Raw genomic sequence first — 23,616 nt, 5'->3', positions numbered from 1 at the left:
ATGAAATATGTTCAAATATGTTTTAGCAAACATACAAAATAGAATAGAAGACTTCTGGAATTGTAATGGTTCATTTACACATTGTGGAAATCCATGCGGAAATCCATCCGTTTTTTTTTCGAACGATGGCCCGGAAAACGCTCCGTTTTAAGGCAAAGTTTTAAAATAAACGCATCAGCGTGACCCTCCTCTGAAAGCTGTTGAGCAATAGAAAGCCAAATGACACAATTTTTCTTGGTTTTATTATAGCATGGGTCAGCAATATCATACGAGCTGGGGTAGCCTTGAACCAATGTTATAAGATCATGAAGTTTTCGATGGTCCATAGTTATGGTTTCATTAATTTAAAAACCTTGCTAAGAATCCGTCCTGATTTGACCAAATCGCTACGGAAAACTTGAGAATTTTTTAAGCACCATAACAGATGGAATCTCCGCACGGATTGCTAAATCCAGACGGATATCCGCAATGTGTAAATGCATTATAAAGCAGGGTTGCCTCAATTGGAAGAGGGGATACCTGGTTTGAAACACCACCACCCCTGAAATACTTTACCACCTCGTAGATTGGTCTTAAAAATGTGGGAAGAAAGAGGGTTGCCTCAATTGGAAGAGGGGATACCTGGTTTGAAACACCACCACCCCTGAAATACTTTACCACCTCGTAGATTGGTCTTAAAAATGTGGGAAGAAAGAGTATTTCTAATATCAACTCAAAATTATTTTTCCGGCACCTAAATAGCTGTTAAAATAGAAATAATTTTTTTACCTCCTCCCCTTGAATTCAAAATACTTTTAGTAACCCCCCCCTCCCTAAAAAATTACCTTGATAAATATTCTTCCCGAATAAAAATCCTGGATCTGGCCCTGGGGTAAAGTCTTGCAAACTATTTTATTCTACCACGTCCTCCCTATAGCTTCCAATATTTTAATCTTGGTTTGCAGACTTGTCTTCTTATTCTTTCAAACTGTTGTCAACTGTGAAAAAAAGCCCTGGGCCGTTTTTACAAATAATACTGCTTAAATAAATGAAGCGGTATAATTGATCGATCTTCTCATTATCTTCTCGCCTTTTCAACTTCACTTATTGCTAGTCTTAGCGGCCTAGTCTTCTTAACGTTAATTAAATAAACAAAAACATTTTCGTTCAATTGAAAGTAAGGAGCAAAATTAAAACTTAAAACGAACAGAAATTACTGCTTATATGAATGGGGTTGCCCCCTCCTCAGTACCTTGCTCTTCACGCTAAAGTTTTATAGTACTTGTGATGCCAGACCCCGCCCCCCCCCCCAAATACACAACCCTGAAGTAAGGGTAGTAAAATATGTAATTTGCCATTGTTAAAAAGTTCGTGGTAACGAACTGTAAGTAAGTAGCGATGCGGCTCAATAGTAACCGAAATTGTAAAAACAGAGTCATGATAATAAGATGCATGAAAAGAATCGAAGTTTAATACTTATTCAAAATATATAAAATTCATGAAGTTTAATCTCACCGATCAAAAGTTACGAGCCTGAAAAAATTTACCTAATTTTTGAAAAAGGAGGGAAACACTCCTAAGAAATCAATTGGTCTTAATGAAAATCACAGCATGAGATTCAGAATACCAGAGAATCCTACTGCAGAGGTTTCAAACCCCTATATACAAAAATATGAAAATTTGAATTTTTTGCCAGAAGCAAGATCATGGATGAGTGTTATTTTTTTTTTTTTTTTGCTGTTTTTTTTTACAGGGGTGATCGTAACGAACCAGTGATCCAAGAAGATCGTGAGAGGGCCTTTTTGATCAGAAATCAAAAGTTTTAGTGCCCTTTTTAAGTGACCAGAAATATTGGAGGGCAGCTACTCCCGGCCCTCTCACCCTCCTTTTTTACCCAAAATTGTCCGATCAAATTTTGAGAAAGCCATTTGCTTCACCATGGTTGAAAATTCTAATAGCTATGTCTTTTAGGATGACTCGACCCCCCACAGCCTCCGGGGGAAGGGCTGCAATTTATGAACTTTGCCCATTGCTTACATATAGTATTGACCATTGGGAAGTATAAGATATTTTTGAAGTGGGGGGGGGGGGGGGTTCTGGTGGGGTTGCTTACGTAGGAGGATCTTTCCATTCAGAAGTTTTTGTGGGGGGAAGGGAATTTTCCCTGGGAGAGGGAGCTTGATTTCCCAGCATTACTTAAAAAACTATTAGAAATTAAATTAAAAAAAAACAAGTTTTTCAACTGAAAGTAAGAAGCAACATTAAAATTTAAAACGAGCACAACTTATTTTGTTTATGAGGGGGTTTCCCCCTCCTCGGTACCTTGCTCTTTACGCTAAAGTGTTTTTTGAAGTTGTAAAAAGCTTATAATTCTATTTAAGCGATCCTGGTGTATCAGGAGTCATTCTAAGATAATGAGAAGAAAAAGTCAAACTTTAACGTGAATTACGTCCGTTTTGTATGTTCCCCCAACAAGAATTTTGGAAATACCCATTTTGTTTAAAATAGTCAAATGTTTAATAACTATGCTCACAGGGATAATAAATTTGCCATAGCCCAAGGGATGGAGGAGGAGTTTGCGTAGCTCTGTTGGCTCTAGGTGGTTTGGCATTGAAGTGACTTCGTCGGCTGGGAGGATGATTGTCGTATTAGGCATCTCCGGCCAAAATTGAGTTATGAATGCCATCTAGTGTAAAATTTTGCGTAGAATCTGAATCTGCTTTTTGTTTTGCTCTACTGGCTACCGTTCCTGAGTAAAAGACCAAAAACCATTTGTCGTATCGGACATTATCGCTGATAATCCGCTAGCGAAATTGTCGTATTGGAAAATTGTCGTATCTGGCTGTTTTGCCGTCACGCACTTCAGAGAAGAAGAAAATGGCGCGTCCAAGGAAAAACTTGGCGAGGGATTTTGAAGCAATTTTTGATGAATTTGGCAGGTAAAGTGTCGATTTCTTCTAGGCCTCTGCACCCTATAGTATAGTATAGAGTAGGGTCTCTGCACCCTATAGTACAGGGGAGCTACACTGCACCTTTACCCAAGAGTATATCAAATAGGCTACCTGATTTGTTATGATTTTTGGTGCATATATAGTTTGATTTGGAAACAGCATTGAATTAGGAATATGGTTCTATTCCTAGATAACAGAATTGTCTTGTCTATTTACGCACATTATTGTACCACTGCACCATCTCATAATGCGATTTGCTAATTTGCAGAACTCAAAGGAAGTATCAAATTTTCTTGAACAAGTAGGCTAGCCTAGGCTATTTGATTAGGCTGAATATTTTAGCCATATGGATTGCTGAATGTTTTGAATGCATTGATAGTTAATATTAGAGTCTAATGACAAATACACAATTTAGTTTAAGCATAGCCTAGGCTAATTCTAGAAAATACTGCCCAATCTTAAACACATGATCCTATAGGCCTTGTAGGATACAAAACCACTCAAACATAAATAGATTCAATCCCAGACATGTGCTGTAAAGAAAAAATAGGCTACTAGGGTTTGCTAACTTTTCTTTAAGCTTAATTTTCAGTATAAAAAAGTTTCTGAGATCAAATTGAGCTAATCCCAACAAGGTAATCTAAATCTATACATATGCAAGACTAAGAGCTTGCTTGGAAATATAGGCTCTATTTGAATCAAATTATGCTCGGTTGCTTGTCCAAAGTTAGTGATTATCCAAACACCAGGGGTGCTTGGATAATATACCCAGTTCTTCATCAGCAGCTGATGTGTATTACCAAATAAAGCTAGTTTAAAGAAAAATCAAACTGTTTTGTTAAGCCTAAAGGTGTATCTGGCTTTGTGGGGGAATAGACAAGGAAATAGAAAATCTAATGGTATATTTCCTTTTTTTCTTTATCTGATTTCTCCCCTTTAATAAATATTAGAGCTAAAAATATGTTTTGCTATTACTAGGCCTAGACTAGTCTATCCTTACAAAGCCTATCTTTAGTCTACTGAAAATTTCATTTTCCTGACCTGCAGTTCTTCACTGAGCCCATCGCTGGAGTAACCACTATAATTTTTTTTTTCTTTTACAGCTCTGACGAAGACCTTAAGAATTCTGACGAAGATTCGGAATATGCACCGAGTATTGCTGAGTGCTCATCAGCAAATGAACCGAGCATCATTTCTTACAAAGACGAGTCAAGCTTTGCTGATGCAGGTGAAAGAGTTCTTTCCGATTCCCCGTTGCCCTTGGTTTATGTTTCGACTGATTATGGACAAGCTAATCGGAATAATGAAACTAGTTATTTTGAAGATGTCGAGAGAGGTTCAAATTCTTTTACAGAGCCTGTAGCTGGAAATAGGAATGGCACAGAAGGCGTTGACCCTGGAAAAAAATCAACGAGAAAAAGATTGAGGAATGAAAGCGAATGGATAAAAACTAAGATCAAGACAGCAAATAATGATGGGACTGCCTACGTTAACCCCAAGACTAAGAAAACGCATAGCAGAGTCCGTTCTGTGCAGCCTTCAAAGTGTACTGAAGATTGCTTCTACGAATGTCACAAAATCCCACCCGAAAAAAGACAGAATGCTTTTGATAATTTCTGGAAATTGTCTGCTGAAATGAAGAAAATGTTTTATCTGAAAACCACAAAGTGCCTGCCTAAGAAGAAAAACAAAAAACAAGTGACAAGGAGGAAAAACACCTACCAGTATTTTGTTGTCATCAACGGAAAAGAAAGGCAGGTTTGCAGATCTTTTTATCTGACAACGTTCGACATAACCGAGAGGAGAGTGCACTACGCTCATGAGCAGAAGAATACCTGCGGAACGCCCACGCCTCCAAGGAAGAAGATCGCCAAAAACAAAACATCAGAGGAAGACATGGACTTCATACGTAACCACATTAACTCCTTTCCAAAGATCGAGTCCCACTATCGAAGGGCTGAGACTTCCAAACAATATTTGGAGTCTAACTTGAACATGGCTCGGATGTAAAGCTTATATTGTGAAAAGTGCGAAGATGAGGGCCGCAAGAGTGCCTCAGAAACTGTATACAGGAAAGTGTTCAATACGGAATTTAACTTGTCGTTCCACACACCAAAAAATGACCGGTGTGATTTGTGCGAAGAATTTGATGTTGCACGCAGGAATGGAATTACGGTATCTGACGAAAAACGAGCTATTTTTGAAAATCATAAAAGGTCAAAAGCAGAAACCAAAGTAGAAAGAGATATGGATAGATTGCTTACCAAGCCAGTCCTCTGTTTTGATCTGGAAAATGTATTTGCATTGCCAAGAGGGAACGCATCTTGTTTCTTTTACAAAAGAAAGATCAATACTTATAACTTGACTGCTGTGCTGCATTACAAGGACAGTGCTGAACCAGATCCAAGTAAACAGACGAAAAAGGAGATCTATTGTGCTCTCTGGTCTGAGTTGATTGGAGGGCGGACCGGAAATGACATTGCAAGTGCAGTGGCGGCTATATTGTCAAAAGTCTTTTCAGGGCATCCAAATATCAAAGAGCTTATAACGTGGTCTGACTCCTGTGTCCCGCAAAATAGGAACAGTATCATGAGCTACCAAATGCAGGATACTTTGAAAAAGCTCCCCCATGTTCAGTCCATTACAATGAAGTTTTGCGAGCCAGGACACTCATCGATCCAAGAAGTGGACGCTGTCCATAGTGCCATCGAACATTACTTTGCTAAATTGGAAATTCATTCACCTCTGACCCTCACTCGACTTATGATTAAAGCTAGGAAAAAGGAACCGTACATTGTGATCCAAATGAAAAGTTCTGACTTCTTAGATTTTCAGAGCTGCTCCAAAGAATACAAAGGATATTCGAAAGTTCCCTTCACAAAAGTCAAGGAACTGAGATTTGTTTCAACTGAGCACAAAAGAGTGTATTACAAGGAGAATTTTGGCTCTGCCTCACATGAACTGGTGAAGATTGCACCCGAGGCTGCAGTAGTTAAAAAAGGAAGGGGAGTCTCCAAAGTTACTGTGATTGAGGAGTTACTTGAGCCAGGCCCACTCCCTAGGCTCTCTTCCTTGCCTGAGGAAAAGATCAAGGACGTGAAAAGCCTCCTAAAGTTCATGCCGCTGGAGGACCAAGCATACTACAAAGCATTTTTCGATAAAACATAAAAAAGTAGGTCCAGTTTCGTTGGAACGATGTTTCTTTGTACCCGAAGTAGTGCTGAGTTTTTCTTATGCTTTTATATTCGAAATTGATTAAAATTTAAAGCTTGCAAAACTGAGTTCCTAAGAGATAAGACATTTACGCTGCTAGTTTTCAGAGCCAAATTGTTGTATTGGTTTTCCGTAAAAAGAAATTTCCGCGAGCGTTTTGTCGTATCTGTTTTTCAACAAGCAATATCTCAATATCCAGTTGCTCCAGGTGAACGAAATTTCAACCAGGTTGTAGCCCTTGAGTGCGACTACAGTCGAGATAAAAAAAAATCCCGGTTTCGTCATTAAATAAAAAAGATATCGCGTTTCAAACTTCAATCGCGTTTTTCTTGAAACTCGTCTCGAGTCAGATACGACAATCATCCTCCCAGCCGACGACTTGTTAGTATTATTAGGAGTAGCAAAGCCCTATGGAAAGAGTTTTGAATAATGCAATTTGCCCATTCTTTACACACAGAATTTTTAATTAGGAAGGGGGGGGGGGTAAATTTGATTCTGGGTTTGTCCAAAAAGCCTATGTTTACTAAGGTTAACCTTTAGGACGTTCTAATTATTTTGGAAAAATCGACACATTTTGATCAGATATCTTTGGGGGATGAAAGGGTATCGAAATGGTATTGGAGGAGGACTTATTGTCATCTAACCCCTTTGAACTATAAGAATAGCACTAGAACATTAAATTTTCAATTGAAAAAGCTCTTTCAGTAGTATCCCCATGTTTACTTAGACAACACACATAGCAGATTCCCATTGAATTCCGACGACATGCCCTCCCCGGATTCCTATGACAGCCCTGTTACGTCACAACAGCCCTGATAAGATTCCTATGAAATCCCTGTTTCCAGATGTGTTTCAATAATTTCCCTAGCAATCGCCATTTATCTCAATTCCTAGCCATTTTTGGCATATCTATTTTTTCCTTGCATTAACCTCCCTCTATAAATAGAAGCCCCATATACGAGTCTATTGTTTTCCCTAGTAAATGCTCAGTTCCTCCCTCTATAAATAGAAGCCGCCATATACGAGTCTAGAAGTCTATTTTATTCCTGTGGCAAGATTACCACGACACACCCTCGCCTTTTAAACGGTCAGATAAAGAAATTAATATTGGATTTCTGCCAGTCCATTAGGGGTGTAAAAGTGGACCTACTAGCCCCTCACACCTGGGAAATACGGTCACCTGTTTCTACCAGTCGACTGGCAAGAACCCCGGGATTCCAGTTGTTCCAATATTATTTAAGTATTGGCAAAATTCCCACAACATATCCCTGTTTCCAAGTGTAATATCGATGACGCAATTTTACGTAACCTTGCTTTAGGACCCGTGGGGAATCCCTGCTTGTAACTAAACGACAGCGCGCACCTTATGCAACGACGGCGCACATCTTACGTAATGACTGATCACACATCACTGTCGCATAATACTATTTTTGACGTTTCATTTTTCGTCGAAACGTGCAAGGCATTTTTATTCTTTCTTTTCACTTCATGACGGCGCATGCTTTATGTAAAGTCAGTACACACTCGTTGTGTTATGACGGTACACATGTTGCGCAATGACATTGCGTACATCACTGTCATATAATACTTCTTTGACATTCTATTTTTTGCCAAAAGGTTCAACATGTATTTTTTATTCTTTTTTCTTTAGTTCTTTGTCCCGCTGGGACCCGAAAGGTCGATTTCCTTTCACTGGAACAGTGCCTCAAGTGACAGGAATAAACTACTATCCCCAGTATATTGTTCTGGTAAATATATTCTAGAAAAAACCTATTGCGTATAAGAAAAATGAAATGTATGTGTATGTGTGTATATGTGTGTATGTGTGTGTATGTGTGTGTATGTGTGTGTTTGTGTGTGTATGTGTCAATATGTGTGTGTGTGTGTGTTTATTTTTTTGTTTTTTTTTTTTTTTTTGTTTTTTTGTGTGTGTGTGTATTTGTGTGTTTATGTGTTTGTATGTGTGTATATGTGTGTGTATGTGTGTGTATGCGTGTGTATGTGTGTGTATATGTGTGTGTTTGTGTATGTGTGTGTGTGTGGGTGTCTGTGTGTTTGTGTGTGTATTTGTGTGTATGTGTCAATTTGTGTGTGTTTTTGTGTGTGTGTGTGTGTGTGTCTGTGTGTCTGTCTGTTTGTGTGTGTGTGTGTGTGTGTGTTTGTGTGTGTGTGTTTGTGTGTTTGTGTGTGTGTGTGTATGTTTGTGTGTGTTTGTGTGTTTGTGTGTTTGTTTGTGTGTTTTTGTGTTTGTGTGTATGTTTGTTTGTGTATGTGTGTGTGTGTGTCACATACACACACACACACACACACACACACACACACACACACACACACACACACACACACACACACACACACACACACACACACACACACACACACACACACACACACACACACACACACACACACACACACACACACACACACACACACACACACACACACACACACACACACACACACACACACACACACACACACACACACACACACACACACACACACACACACACACACACACACACACACACACACACACACACACACACACACACACACACACACACACACACACACAAACACACACACAAACACACACACACACATACAAACACAATCACACACACAATCATACACACACACAAACACACACAAACACACACACAAACACACACACAAACACACAAATACACACACATATTGACACATACACACACAAACACACACAAACACACACATACACACATATACACACTCATACACACAACTACACACACATACATACACATACACATACACACACATATGCACACATACACACACATACAAACATATATACACACATACACACACATACACACACACACGCACAAACACACACAAACACACACACACACACACAAACAGACACGCACGCAGATCGAATATGAAAATCAAGCTTAAAACGAAAAAAAATATTTTCCTATTGAAGTATAAATGAAACTTAAAACGAACAGAAATTAAATAAACAATCAATGCAAACAAACATACAATAGATATTAATGTAGCTTAATAAGTAAATATTAGTGACACTTAAATTGAATATGCAAATCAAGCTTGAAACGAACAAAATGCACTACGAACAAGAGTTTGGGTATCACCTCCTTCTCTCACTGTAAAAGTCTAAGACCTACTGCTTCATTGAAGTAGTATGAGCATAATTACACGAAGCACAGCCCTATCAAAATTCCAAGCACAGCCCTATCCCTTTTCCCATAGGATTCAAGCGCAGCCCTGTTTCTAGGCAAGATTCTACCGGAGCCCTCTGACGTCACGGCAACGATAGGGAAAATAGCATTGGATTTCAAACGCACATATAGGGACAATAACATCGAGTTTTAAACGCAGCCCTCTGACGTCACGCGACACACCTGTTTCTAGGTGAGATTCCTCCCCATGGCAAGAGTTCAAAGGTCCCTTGGCACCCCATTTTCCCTGTTTCTAGGCAAAATCATGGTTAGACACGTTCCCAGGTGGTTGAAACCCTCGCGATGCTTTTCCAGACATACTCTCAGCTAGCAAAACTCTCCTGCAATGCTTTTCTAGACAAAATTCCCAGGTGTCAGAATCCCCTGTGTTGTGTCTATGCAAAATCATGTCTAGACAAAATTCCCAGGTGGCTGAAACCCCTGCAAAGCATTTCTATTAAAAGCCAAAGACAACTTTCCGCTATCAAAGTATGCTATATATTGGTATGTTAAAGCCATTTCCTCATCAGTTTCTTTTAACAAGAGACAAGTACACAAGTATCTGAACCAATGGATAATACCTACAATCATGTAAGTGCCTATCTCTCTATGGTTACCCCCCCCCCCCCCCAAAAAAAAAAATCTTTATACTTTTATTTGTTTCAAATATACTCTTTTTCCAGAGTGTAACCCCTCCCCCACCATTCATTACCATTTAATTCATTCGAAAAAGAAATTATTCTTTTCGCTAATAACTTTCGTTTTTCTGCAATCTTCCACTCGTGTGTAGAGACGCCTGTTTAAACCTTAGAATTCATCAAATCTATCGTGCACGCTTGGTCTAAATTAACAAAAATAGGGTGTCAGTTTAGGAAGAACCATCAGAAAAGGTGTCTGGTAAACAGTGACACTCGGAAGAAGGTTGATGTCAATTAATAAACTTTACGGGAGAATGTCGGATTTAGAAAATTCTAAGCTGAACTTTCATGGCAAAATTAATGCCTAATAGAGATATTTTAGGACTTAGAAATTATGTAAAAGTGGGGGAGGGGGTGCTAACAGCCCTTTAGAGTGCACATTTTTAGGTACATCTTGAAATGACTCGCGGGAAAACGACTATTGTCTATGATTTAATTCTATTCCTTTCTTTCGAAAAAGTTTCTTTTATATTCGCAGGGGGGGGGGCGACAAAACTAAGGTTTTTAACTTTGATATACAAGTAGTAAGGCCCCAATTACTTGAAAATATACATGCACTTTCACAAGCCTGAGGCATGGATATGTGTGTATATTTTCAAGTAATTGGGTTACCAGGGGTCATTTGCCTATTACAATCAACTCTACATGGCTTGGCAGACATGTTTTTTATTATGAAATCGATTTTTTGTGTGTCAGTCGATTAGAGAAAGTTGGTGGTTAGTCCAATATAATAACTTGATTGGTCGGTTTTCTAAAAAAAAAAAAAAAAAAAAAACTTGCCAAGCTAGAATGTACTCAATTTAAAAAAAAAACCGTCGTTATTGCGAGAGGCTTACTCAATTTACATATTAGTGTTAACTGGGTGATTTAATTGCGTAGGTAATAAAGGAGCATTTAAAGGTGGAGAAAAAAAAGGGGTAACTAGCAATTGTATAATTTTAACAAGAAATAAGCGAAAATTTTTTTAGAGGAGATGGAATGAATGTGTAGTGTATAATACACAAGTAATGATTTGCAAAGTGTTGTAAATTTTAAATAGTTTAGAAATAAAAAAAATTAACAAGAAATGGCTGAAAAGTGTTTTGAGGGAGTTGAGTTGCACGAGGGTTCAGTTACATGCAGATTCAGTTACACGGGGATTAGTTAAATGGGGTCGAGTAGCACGGAGGTTCAGTTGTACAGGGTTTCGGTTATACAGGGGTTCAGTTACATGGGGGGTTCAGTTGGACGGGGTTTCGGTTATACAGGGGTTCAGTTACATGGGGGGTTCAGTTATTTTTTCTGATTTTGTGTGTTTTCGCAAGAAAATAACTGGTCTTTTAGCAAACTTAGCCATAGCTAACTGAAACTCTGCATAAATATATTCATTTTTAATCTAATTGCATAGCTACTAAAGGAACATTGAACATTTTTTCTGATTTTGTGTGACCACCCGGCGCCCCAAAGACTCCTGAGCCTCCATTATAATACTTTCTAAGGCTTTATTATATCTTTTCAGAACAAATTATTATTTTAGGGAATTATTTCGGTGAAATAGTTAGAGACATTTTAACGGTGTTGTGATGTCCCTTACCACAACCCCAAAGGGCTCCGATCCCCCCAACCCAACCCCGAAGGAAGCCCCCGGACAGCAAAGTTTCTCTGGACCCCCAAAGGACCCCCGGCGCCCCCGATGCCTCCTGAGTCCCCCATTATAATACTTTTTAAGGCTTTATTATATCTTTTCAGAACAAATTATTATTTTAGGGAATTATTTCGGTGAAACAGTTAGAGACATTTTAAGAGGGTTGTGAGGTCCCTTACCACAACCCCAACGGGCTCCGATCCCCCCACCCCAACCCCGAAGGAAGCCTCCGGACAGCAAAGGTTCTCTGGACCCCCAAAGGACCCCCGGCGCCCCGATGCCTCCTGAGTCCCCCATTATAATACTTTTTAAGGCTTTATTATATCTTTTCAGAACAAATTATTATTTTAGGCAATTATTTCGGTGAAACAGTTAGAGACATTTTAAGAGATGATTTTAGAAAAGGACTTTAGGGTGAAACTCTGTGGTCGTTATAATACACAAGTTCCATTTGAACAGTGTTGTGAGGTACCTTACCACAACCTCAAAGAGCTCCGACCCCCCACCCCCCACCCCAACCCCGAAGGAAGCCCCCGGACAGCAAAGGTTATCTGGACCCCCAAAGGACCCCTGGCGCACCGAGGCCTCCTGAGTCCCCCATTATAATACTTTTTAAGGCTTTATTATATCTTTTCAGAACAAATTATTATTTTAGGCAATTATTTCGGTGAAACAGTTACAAACATTTTAAGAGATGATTTTAGAAAAGGACTTGAGGGTGAAACTCTGTGGTCGTTATAATACACAAGTTCCATTTGAACGGTGTTGTGAGGTCCCTCACCACAACCCCAAAGGGCTCCGATCCCCCCACCCCAAACCCCAAGGAAGCCCCCGGACAGCAAATGTTCTCTGGACCCCCAAACGACCCCCGGCGCCCCCGTGCCACCGGAGTCCCCCAATATAATTCTTTTAAAGTCTTTATTATATCTTTTCAGAACAAATTCTTATTTTAGGTAATTTTTTCGGTGAAACAGTTAGTGACATTTTAAGTGTGTTGTGAGGTCCCTTACCACAACCCCAAAGGGCTCCGATCCCCCCAAACCCAACCCCGAAGGAAGCCCCCGGACAGCAAACGTTTTCTGGACCCCCAAAGGACCCCCGGTGCCCCGGTGCCTCCTGAGTCCCCCATTATAATACTTTTAAAGGCTTTATTATATCTTTTCAGAACAAATTATTATTTTAGGGAATTATTTCGGTGAAACAGTTAGAGACATTTTAAAAACCTAACCCCTTTCCAAGATAGCCAAAAGTATCTAAAGTAGAATTGGTAATGTTCTAACAGCTGTAAGCCACGCAAGATAGATGATAATAATTAACCGAGTCAAACTCAAAACGAGCAGAAATTAACATAAGTTGGGCGCGAAACACCTATGCCTTCCCAAGACCAGAACAAAATGAGTTTGACTCGGTTAATTATTGTAATTTCTTTTCATTTTGGGTTTCATTTATTTATCGATGCTGATTTGTGGCAGTTTCATGATTGGTATATTATTTTATGTTATTTTTGCTAATTTTTTGTTTATCATTACGTTTAATATCTACCCACCAAATGCTCCAAGCCTCAGAAGAAAAAAGGGATTTTGAAAACCGGGAGCTTGATTTTCGAAAAAGGGGGAAACACCCCCCCCAAAAAGTCAATAAGTTGGGGGCGTGAAACTCCATATGCCTTCCAAAGACCAGAATTGCAGTCCATCCCCCTGGAGACTGTGGGGGATTAAGTCATCCTAAATGACATAGTTATTAGATATTTTGACTATGCTGAACAAAATGGCTTTCTAAAAATTTGGATTGTGTAACTTTGGGGAATTTGAGCATGGAATGGAGCATAGTTGCCCCTTCAGTTTTTTGGTCACTTAAACAGGGCACTAGAACTTTTAATTGTCATTCAAATGAGACCTACAGTAGGATGTCCGCTACTATCCTAAGCTTCAGCTGAAGCTAGCTTCAAACATAGTCCTAACTCTCTCACAACCAACTTCAGACTAATCCGAATGTTTTTTGTTAGATATTAAATAAAAAACATAAGTTTTTCAACTAAAAGTAAGGAGTAACATTAAAACTTAAAACGAACAGAAATTATTACGTATATAAGGGGTTCGCCCCCTCGTTAATACCTCGCTCTTTACGTTACAGTTCGAATTTTGTTCTAATTCTTTAAGAATGAATCACAAAGGCCGTTTAATTAGAATAAATTTGAAAGTACTAAAAAAAAACTTTAGCGTAAAGTGTGAGGTATTGACGCGGGGGCGAATCCCGTCATATGCGTAATAATTTTTGTTCGCTCTAGGTTTTAATGTTACTCCTTACTTTCAGTTGGAAAAACTTGTTTTTTTTAATTTAATTTCTGATCGAAAAATTATCTTCCCAAATGAAAAATTCCTCCATGGAGAGATCCTTCCACGTAACCCCTCCCCCGACCCTCCCCCCCCCCCTCCACACAAAAAAAAATCTCCCTGAAAACGTCTGTATACTTCCCAATAACCAATACTATATGTAAACATTGGACAAAGCTCATAACCTGCAGCCCTTCTCCCGAGGACTGTGGGAGATTAAGCCATCCTCAAAGACATAGTTATTAAATTTTTCGAGCATGTTGAACAAAATGACTATCTCAAAATTTTGATCAGGTGGCTTTGGGAAAACATGAGCGTGGGAGGGGGCCTAGTTTCCCTCCAATTTCTTCGGTCACTTGAAAAGGGCACAAGGTAAATCTAGACCAGAATTTGGTAACAAAAAATGTGCAGTTTCTATAAAAATGACTGAATTACAAAATCAAAATTAAATTGCATTTACTACTTTTTATTTAAACTAATGCAGCTTCAATAAAAAATTTGAAATTATTTCGTTTAAACTATTGCAGTTTCTATAAAAATGACTGAACTATAAAATCAAAATTAAATTGCATTTACTACTTTTCGTTTAAACTAATGCAGTTTGTCTCGCTCTTCTTATCAGATTCAAACGCTTAATATCTCAAGCAAATGCGAGTCAAATTTCACCTTAAAGCCCCAACGTATCTGATGAAGTAATTTAAGTCTTAGGATCAATTTCATAGGAACACTCGATACCCTTAAAATGTCTGATTCAAATTATTAAACCTATGGAAATTCTTGATTATATAATATCTGAATCACGGCTATGTTTAATCAAGAAAATATCTGAATGTATTTAAGGTATAGTATGAATGGCTTGCAAAAAAAAAACATGAAAATACTACCATTCATACTATGCCTTAAATGCATTCAGATATTTTCTTGATCAAACATAGCCGTGACTACATCAGATGGTTTTGTAGTGCAGTGAGTTGTTACTAGTAGTAGTATTTTCGTTTTTTTTTTTGCAAGCCATTCATACTATACCTTAAATGCATTCAGATATTTTCTTGATTAAACATAGCCGTGACTACATCAGATGGTTTTGTAGTGCAATGAGTTGTTACTAGCAAATTGATTTTAATAGTATAACTTTTCATTTATTATTACAGCTTCCCTAATAAAAGGTAAATCTAGACCAGAATTTGGTAACAAAAATTTACAGTTTCTGTAAAAGTGACTGAATTACATAATCAAGAATTTCCATAGGTTTAATAATTTGAATCAGACATTTTATGGGTATCGAGTGTTCCTATGAAATTGATCCTAAGACTTAAATTACTTCATCAGATACGTTGGGGCTTTAAGGTGAAATTTGACTCGCATATGCTTGAGATATTAAGCGTTTGAATCTGATAAGAAGAGCGAGACAAACTGCATTAGTTTAAACGAAAAGTAGTAAATGTCCAGTGAGTTGTTACTAGTAGAAGTATTTTCGTGTTTTTTGACATAGTCGTGATCTCATCAGATGGTTTTGTAGTGAAGTGTGCATATGTGTGTGTATGTGTATGTGTATGTATGTGTGTGTACTTGTGTGTATGCGTGTGTATATGTGTGTATGTGGGTGTATGTGTGTGTATGTGTGTGTATGTGTCAATATGTGTGTGTTTTTGTGTGTGTGTGTGTGTGTGTGTGTGTGTGTGTGTGTGTGTGTGTGTGTGTGTGTGTGATTGTGTGGGTGACTGTGTGTTTGTGTGTGTGTTTTTGTTTGTGTGTGTGTTTTTGAGTTTGTGTGTTTGTGTTTGTTTGTTTGTTTTTGTGTGTTTTTGTGTGTGTGTGTGTGTGTGTGTGTGTGTGTGTGTGTGTGTGTGTGTGTGTGTGTATTTGTGTGTGTGTGTGTGTGTGTGTGTGTGTGTGTGTGTGTGTGTGTGTGTGTGTGTGTGTGTGTGTGTGTGTGTGTGTGTGTGTGTGTGTGTGTGTGTGTGTGTGTGTGTGTGTGTGTGTGTGTGTGTGTGTGTGTTTTTATGTTTGTGTGTGTGTGTTTGTGTGTTTGTTTTTGTGTGTTTGGGTGCTTGGGTGTTGTTTTTTGTGGGTGTTAGTGCTTGATATTGTTTTTTTTTGTGTGTGTGTGTGTTTGTGTGTGTGTGTGTTTTTGTGTGTGTGTGTGTGTGTGTGTGTGTGTGTGTGTATGTTTATGTGTTTTTTTGTATGTGTGTGTATGTGTCACACACACACACACACACACACACACATACACACAAACAGAGTTATATTTTCTACAATATAGGGTAACTTCATTTTTATTAAATCTCTTTGCAAAGTCAATAATACTACTCTAATTCATATGATAAAATTCACCTGTTTCAACTTGCCTATTTGAGGCAATGTCAAATACAAAATTCTCATATGAAGAATCACTTTATGTAACAGTCAAATAAAAGTCTGTAGGTTCATAATTAAAAAGTATCCAGTATCTTTGAAGTGATTTCATCAAAACAAGGCTCTGTTATTATTCAATAAATTAATGTGTAGACCTGGTTTCTCTTCCGATAATAACTTAAAACCGCAATGATACCAGTCTCTTAAAAATACAATAAACACACATTTAGGGTTTTTTGCAATCATGCCTCGGTAAGTATTTTATCATTGATCACATTTATCATAATTACAATTGTAACATAAGAATCCTCTATTATGGGAGTCACAAATCTCTTCAAGACCAAAATTACAGTCTTTAATTTGCACAGCATATCCTCTATGCACGGATTGTATAATTCATACTTTTCATTATAGTCATCAGCAAAAGTACAATTCTCACAGGATGACCAGCTGCCCAAAGTATACAAGCCTAATGGGCATGTGTAAAACATTTTTTTATGTTGAATTGTCCACTTCGAAAAACAAACTGACTTTCAAACAAGGTCTCCTAGGAGCGATACAAAATGGTCATCTATGCAGTAGATAAGAGCAAAACCACAATATCATTTTGTCTTGTCTCAATCAATATATCTATAAATTGAGTAAAAGCATTGGGACCACGACGACGATAGTCGAAAGAAGGGGAATTGGTTCCCATTATATCATTAAGCATTTCTCCAGAAGTTTTCTTTGAAGAGATAATTCCAGAAAGTCATCATCTAAAACTAACCACTTTTCCAATTTTACTAGATTACGCATGATTTTCTGTTTCTCAAATCATCACTCTCACTACAAATACAGACTGTTTTCTATAAATTGTTCTCTTCGATGTATTTCGCCAGAGCATTTAATCCATCTTGTAGTCTCTGTATATGCGCTATATTCACCTTAACTGCGAAGCATAATTGTTCTTCCGACTTGAATTTGCTTAATGTTATAACATATTCATTATACATCTTCTCCCATTCTAGGGCTAGTCGAGAACCCCTTGTAATTTCTACCGCCACATTAGGCACTCTAGGTCCTGTTTGATCAACACTTTTAATATTAAATAATGTATAACCATCCATGTTGACTGTCCCACTTCCAGAAGGAAACTAATCCTCGATCAATAGTTTCAACCACCTGGGAACGTGTCTAGATGCGATTTTGCCTAGAAACAGGGAAAAGGATGTGTCACCTAGCCTTTGAACTCTTTTCAAGAGCGGGAATGTCACCTAGAAAGAGTGTGTCGCCTGACGTCAGAGGGCTGTGTTTAAACTCAATGTTATTTTCCCTGTCTGTGCGCTTGAAATCCAATTCTATTTTCCCTATGGTTGCCATGAAGTCAGAGGGCTCCGGTAGAATCTTGCCTATAAACAGGGCTGTGCTTGAATCCTCTGGGAAAAGGGATAGGGATTTGCTTGGAATTTTGATAGGGCTGTGCTTGAAGTAATTATGCTCATATTACTCATTAGAACTTCACTGAAAACTATATGCGTCTTGAACAGTCTTGGAAAGTATAAACAACATCAAATCGAATATTTGATATATAATTATTTTAATTTTTGAAAGATCCATCAGTTAAAGAATTTGTTTCACTGTAATTTTATTTTTATTTTCAATGCTGTTAAGAACTGGACAAGAAAATATTTGTAATATAATTCGTTTTCAGCTAAGCGCCAATGACGCAGTAGGCTTTTGGTTTTTATTAATTAAAAAAAAGCTTTTTCCACAAAACAAGTTTTACTTAAACTAAAAATGAGCAAAAATGAAACCCAAAACGAACAGAAATGACAATAAATAACCGAGTAAAACTCAAAAGGAGCAGAAATTGAAATGACTTGGGCTCAAAACCCCTGTGCCTTCCCAAGGCGAGAATATAATTTGCACTTTACTGAAAAAAATACAAACGAATGTGCATTGTCAGTTTAACATACATATACTAATATTTAGTAATCAATATGTTAATATTATTTGATTTATTAAAGTTATAAAAGTAAAAACATTTAAATTTGTTTCCGTAAAGTGCAAGTTATATTCTGGCCTTGGGAAGGCCTGGGGGTTTTGAGCCCAACTTATGTTAATTTCTGCTTGTTTTGAGTTTGACTCGCTTATTTATTGTAATTTCTGTTCATTTTGGGTTTCATTTATTTATCGATGCTGATTTGTGGCAGTTTCACGCTTGGTAGATTATTTGATTTTATTTTTGCTCATTTTTTGTTTAATGGAGTTCTTTACTTTTCTTTGAAAAACTTATTTTGTGGAAAAAGTTTTTTTAATTAATTTCTGTTCGTTTTATATTGACATAGTCTTTTCAGGGAGAAACAAAATAATACTTTAAATCTTTTCTTTTTTTAAGACTTTATAGTTTGGCCTACTATTTGTATGCAGGAGGAAATTTTTCAGCAATTTTTAACAACATACACCTTTTTAAAAATCTGGACACAAATAGTGGTGTTTAATTTAAGAAGGTTAATAAAACCTTCTTAAGACCATAGGCGGGCGTGCCTTGTTTACCTCTCATTGAAGGCAATTTAACGGTCTTATGTCAGTTTTAAATTCTTGGTCAACATGCCTGAGACTCTAGGCAGGCATGCCTTTCCAAAAACTAGCAAACAAATATGTGTCCAATAAGAGAGTCATGCATACTCCCGCCATTTACCCGTGCCCTAGCCATTTAAACATTTGCCTCTCAATTACTTGGACTATCTGTCTTGGCTTTTTTCCGTCTACAATTAGTCAAGTCTTGATGTAACCTCCTAGTTGACCTGAAATCGAAAACTTGATACCATTCGCAAACAAAAATCTGTTTACTTTCTTTGATAGGTTGGATACACTTACGCTATTTTAATTTGGTTAAATTTTGAGAGCAGAAGTAGCCCCGAAAGTTTGAACATAATACCCTCAGTTGTTCTTGGGATACTGCTGAGAGTAGAAAGGCCCCTATTGATACAAGGGGGAGTCCAAATATGGGCATAGAGTCCCTAGGGAGAACACGTGTGCTGTCAGTCCCGACCCCACACCAAATATGGGCATAGCCTCCCTAGGGAGAACATGTTTCCGAGAAATGTCTCCGGGCAAAGTTTATTAATGTCCTTTATGTATTTCCAAGGAGAATTGTCTCCGGTAAGAAGTTTATTAATGTCTTTGGAGTTCTTATGTTTTGATCTTAGAGATGAAGAGATTAACGCGGGAAAGAGTTTCCAAGTAATTTCAAATGTGACAGCGCAGGGATGTCGAAAAAAAGGAACACGCAGAAATTACGTTTAAGGGTTATTTGGGCGACAGTGTTTTAGACATTTTAGGGAATTATTTCGGCGAAACAGTTAGAGACATTTTAAAAGATGATTTTAGAAGATGTTTTAGAAGAGGATTTGAGGGTGAAACTGCGGTCGTTATAATACACAAGTTCCATTTGAACAGTGTCGTGAGGTCCCTACCACAACCCCAAAGGGCTTCGATCCCCCTACCCCAACCCCGAAGGAAGCCCCCGGTCCCCAAAGGTCTCCCGAGCTCCCAAAGGCCCCCCCCCCGTCCCAAAGGCCCCTTAGCCCCCATTTTTTAATACTTTTTTTAAGGCTTTATTATTACTTTTCAGAACAAGTTATTTTCTTAATCTCCATTCTAAACCCATTTTATAAGTTGAAATGGGCGAAACCGTTTTAGACATTTTAGGAAATTATTTCGGCTAAACGGTTAGACACATTTTAAAAGATGATTTTAAAAAATTTTTTAGAAGAAGTTTTGAGGGTGAAACTCTGTGGTCGTTATAATACACAAGTTCCATTTGAACTGTGTCGTGAGGTCCCTTACCCCAACCCCAAAGGCCCCCAGTCCCCCTAATACCCCTCGAGCCCCCAAAGACCACCGGGACCCCTTCCCCCCATTTTTTAAAAATAATTTTTGAATTTTTTTAACATGGTATTTTTTTAACTTTTTTACATATCTTAAAATGACATGAAATATGTTTACGGCTCTACCAATCGTACTCTGTGCTTGTTCATAGACACGAAACGGCTTTCCCACTGGTACTCTATGGCAGGTTATCGACACTACCTACTTTATTGCGTGCATTAAATCTGTATTTTTTACGCAGTGGTAGGATAAACACACAATTCATATCTGTAAAAAAGTGAAGATGAATTATTCGACGAAAGTATGTGCACATGAAAAAATCATCGTCGTGTTGAATGCTGACAAGGAGAAGTACCTGAACTATGAAACGAGTGCAAGTGGTAACACTATTGGAAATGTTTGCATGCGTTGTCATGGCAGCGAGAAGTTAGATTTCTGTGGAGTACCCAAGAATTTCAATCGTGTAAACGGTGGATATCCGAAGGTAACATTACCAGAGGAACTAGTTCTCAAAGAGAATGCAAACATAAAAATAATCGTAGATGATTGGGGACAACTCCTTGCTACTGTTGCTGGTAACACATTACCTGTTGATACATCCTATCATCATGTTTCCGGTATTAGCATTTTAAAGAGAACAAGAAGAAGACAAGTATACTCCTGCAATAATGTCATTAATCATATCTTGTCAACATGCCAAAACTGTTATCTATGTAAAAATATGTGACAATAGACAGTGAAATCGCAGGCTGAATAAAAAGGACATTAGCAGACAATATCATCAATGAATATAAAGATGAATTGACGGAAAGTGAAGCGCAAGTGTACTAATAATGTATAATAATGTATTTAACGTATTTTTATATTAATATTCTACATGTCGTTATTTCATTAAAAATATCTTATGCATTTGTTTGTTAAGTGTTCATTATTTTTAGGGTATGCTAGAATGTCAAACGTTCAGAATATCTATTAAAAAGGTCAGAGATGTAAGAAAAAGAATTTTTAGAGATAAAGATACTACTAGCAGGCTCAATTTTTCATAGAAGATAGAAAAGTTCAAGATCTCTTCTGAATTTTACCAAAGAACACAATTCATTTCTAATTTCACCAGAGAAAATAAAAAGCTTCCACTTCAGTTTTAAGTTCACCAAGACATACAAAAATTTAAAGTTCACTTCTAAATTTTTCCGTAGAAGATAGGAAAAGTTATACTATGATTGTGATTATTTTCCACGAAGATCAAAAGTTTCACTTTAATTCTAAATTTTCTTAAATTCAATTCTGACCTTTCTCAAAGAGTCAAATTTAAAGTTCTGTTCCAAATATTTTCCCGGAAGAAGAATAGTTCAACTTCGATTCTGAATTTTCTCAATGAAATTAAATAAGTTATTGATCAATTCTATTTTCCCAAAATAATATAAAATTTTCCTATTCAGTTCAGATTTTTCTCAAACAGATGAAAAAATTTAAAATACTGTTCCAAATTTTTCATAGAAGATAGAAAAGTTCAAGTTCTCTTCTGAATTTTATCTAAGAACATAATTCAATTCTAATTTCTCCTGAGAAAATAAAAAGCTTCCACGTCAGTTTTAAGTTCACCAAGACATAAGAAATTTAAAGTTCAGTTCTAAGTTTTTCCATAGAAGATAGGAAAAGTTATACTATGATTGTGATTATTTTCCATGAAGATAAAAAGCTTCACTTTAATTCTAAATTTTCTTAAATTCAGTTCCGACTTTTCTCAAAGAGATGAAAAAATTTAAAGTTCTGTTCCAAATATTTTCCCGGAAGAAGAAAAGTCCCAAGACATAAAAAATTTAAAGTTAACTTCTAAATTTTTCTGTAGAAGATAAAAAAAGTTACACTATGATTGTGATTATTTTCCATGAAGATAAAAAGTTTCACTTTAATTCTAAATTTTCTTAAATCTTAAAATGACATGAAATATGCTTACGGCTCTACCAATCGTACTCTGTGCTTGTTCATAGACACGACGCGACTTTCCCGCTGATACTCTATGGCAGGTTATCGACACTACCTAGTTTATTGCATGCATTAAATCAGTATTTTTTACGCAGTGGAAGGATAAACACACAATTCATATCTGTAAAAAAGTGAAGATGAATTATTCGACGAAAGTATGTGCACATGAAAAAATCATCGTCGTGTTGAATGCTAACAAGTAGAAATACCTGAACTATGAAACGAGTGCAAGTGGTAACACTATTGGAAATGTTTGCATGCGTTGTCATGACAGCGAGAAGTTAGATTTCCTTGGAGTACCCAAGAATTTCAATCGTGTAAACGGTGGATATGCGAGAGTAACATTACCAGAGAAATTAGTGCTCAAAGAGAAGGCAAATTTAAAAATAATTGTCGATGATCGGGGACAACTCCTTGCTACTGTTGCTGGTAACACATTACCTGTTGATACATCCTATCATCATCTTTCCGGTATTAGCATTTTAGAGAGAACAAGAAGAAGACAAGCATATTCCTGCAATAATGTCATTAATCATATCTTGTCAAGATGCCAAAACTGCTATCTATGTAAAAATAATGTGACAATAGACAGTGAAATCGCAGGCAGAATAAAAAGGACATTAGCAGACAATATCATCAATGAATATAAAGATGAATGAACGGAAAGTGAAGCGCAAGTGTACTAATAATGTATAATAATGTATTTAACGTATTTTTATATTAATATTCTACATGTCGTTATTTCATTAAAAATATCTTATGCATTTGTTTGTTAAGTGTTCATTATTTTTAGGGTATGATAGAACGTGAACCATTCAGAATATCTATTGAAAACGTCAAAAATGTAAGAAAAAGAATTTTTAGAGATACAGATACTACTAGCAGGCTCAATTTTTCATAGAAGATAGAAAAGTTTTAGATCTCTTCTGAATTTCACCAAAGACCACAATTCATTTCTAATTTCACCAGAGAAAATAAAAAGCTTCCACTTCAGTTTTAAGTTCACCAAGACATAAAAAATTGAAAGTTCACTTCTAAATTTTTCCGTAGAAGATAGGAAAAGTTATACTATTATTGTGATTATTTTCCACGAAGATCAAAAGTTTCACTTTAATTCTAAATTTTCTTAAATTCAATTCCGACCTTTCTCAAAGAGTCAAATTTAAAGTTCCGTTCCAAATATTTTCCCGGAAGAAGAAAAGTTCAACTTCGATTCTGAATTTTCTCAATGAAAATTAAATAAGTTATTGATCAATTCTATTTTCCCAAAATAATATTAAAATTTTCCACTTCAGTTCAGATTTTTCTCAAACAGATGAAAAAATTTAAAATACTGTTCCAAATTTTTCATAGAAGATAGAAAAGTTC

At 37.0% G+C, this 23,616-nt stretch overlaps 1 protein-coding gene across 1 annotated transcript in view; it reads left to right on the top strand.

Annotated features, from left to right (window-relative positions):
* The window catches only part of LOC148949608 (solute carrier family 2, facilitated glucose transporter member 1-like), a 236,082-nt gene that overhangs the window by 132,322 nt on the left and 80,144 nt on the right, over nucleotides 1–23,616 (top strand). The window lies entirely within an intron of this gene.

Source organism: Artemia sp. Qi Xiang Cuo, chromosome 8 (genome assembly GCF_049724085.1).
Source record: "Artemia sp. Qi Xiang Cuo chromosome 8, ASM4972408v1, whole genome shotgun sequence".
Classification (NCBI taxonomy): Eukaryota; Metazoa; Arthropoda; class Branchiopoda; order Anostraca; family Artemiidae; genus Artemia; species Artemia sp. Qi Xiang Cuo.
The sequence above is the reverse complement of the archived record's forward strand: the minus strand, read 5'-3'. Positions and strand labels throughout refer to the sequence as shown.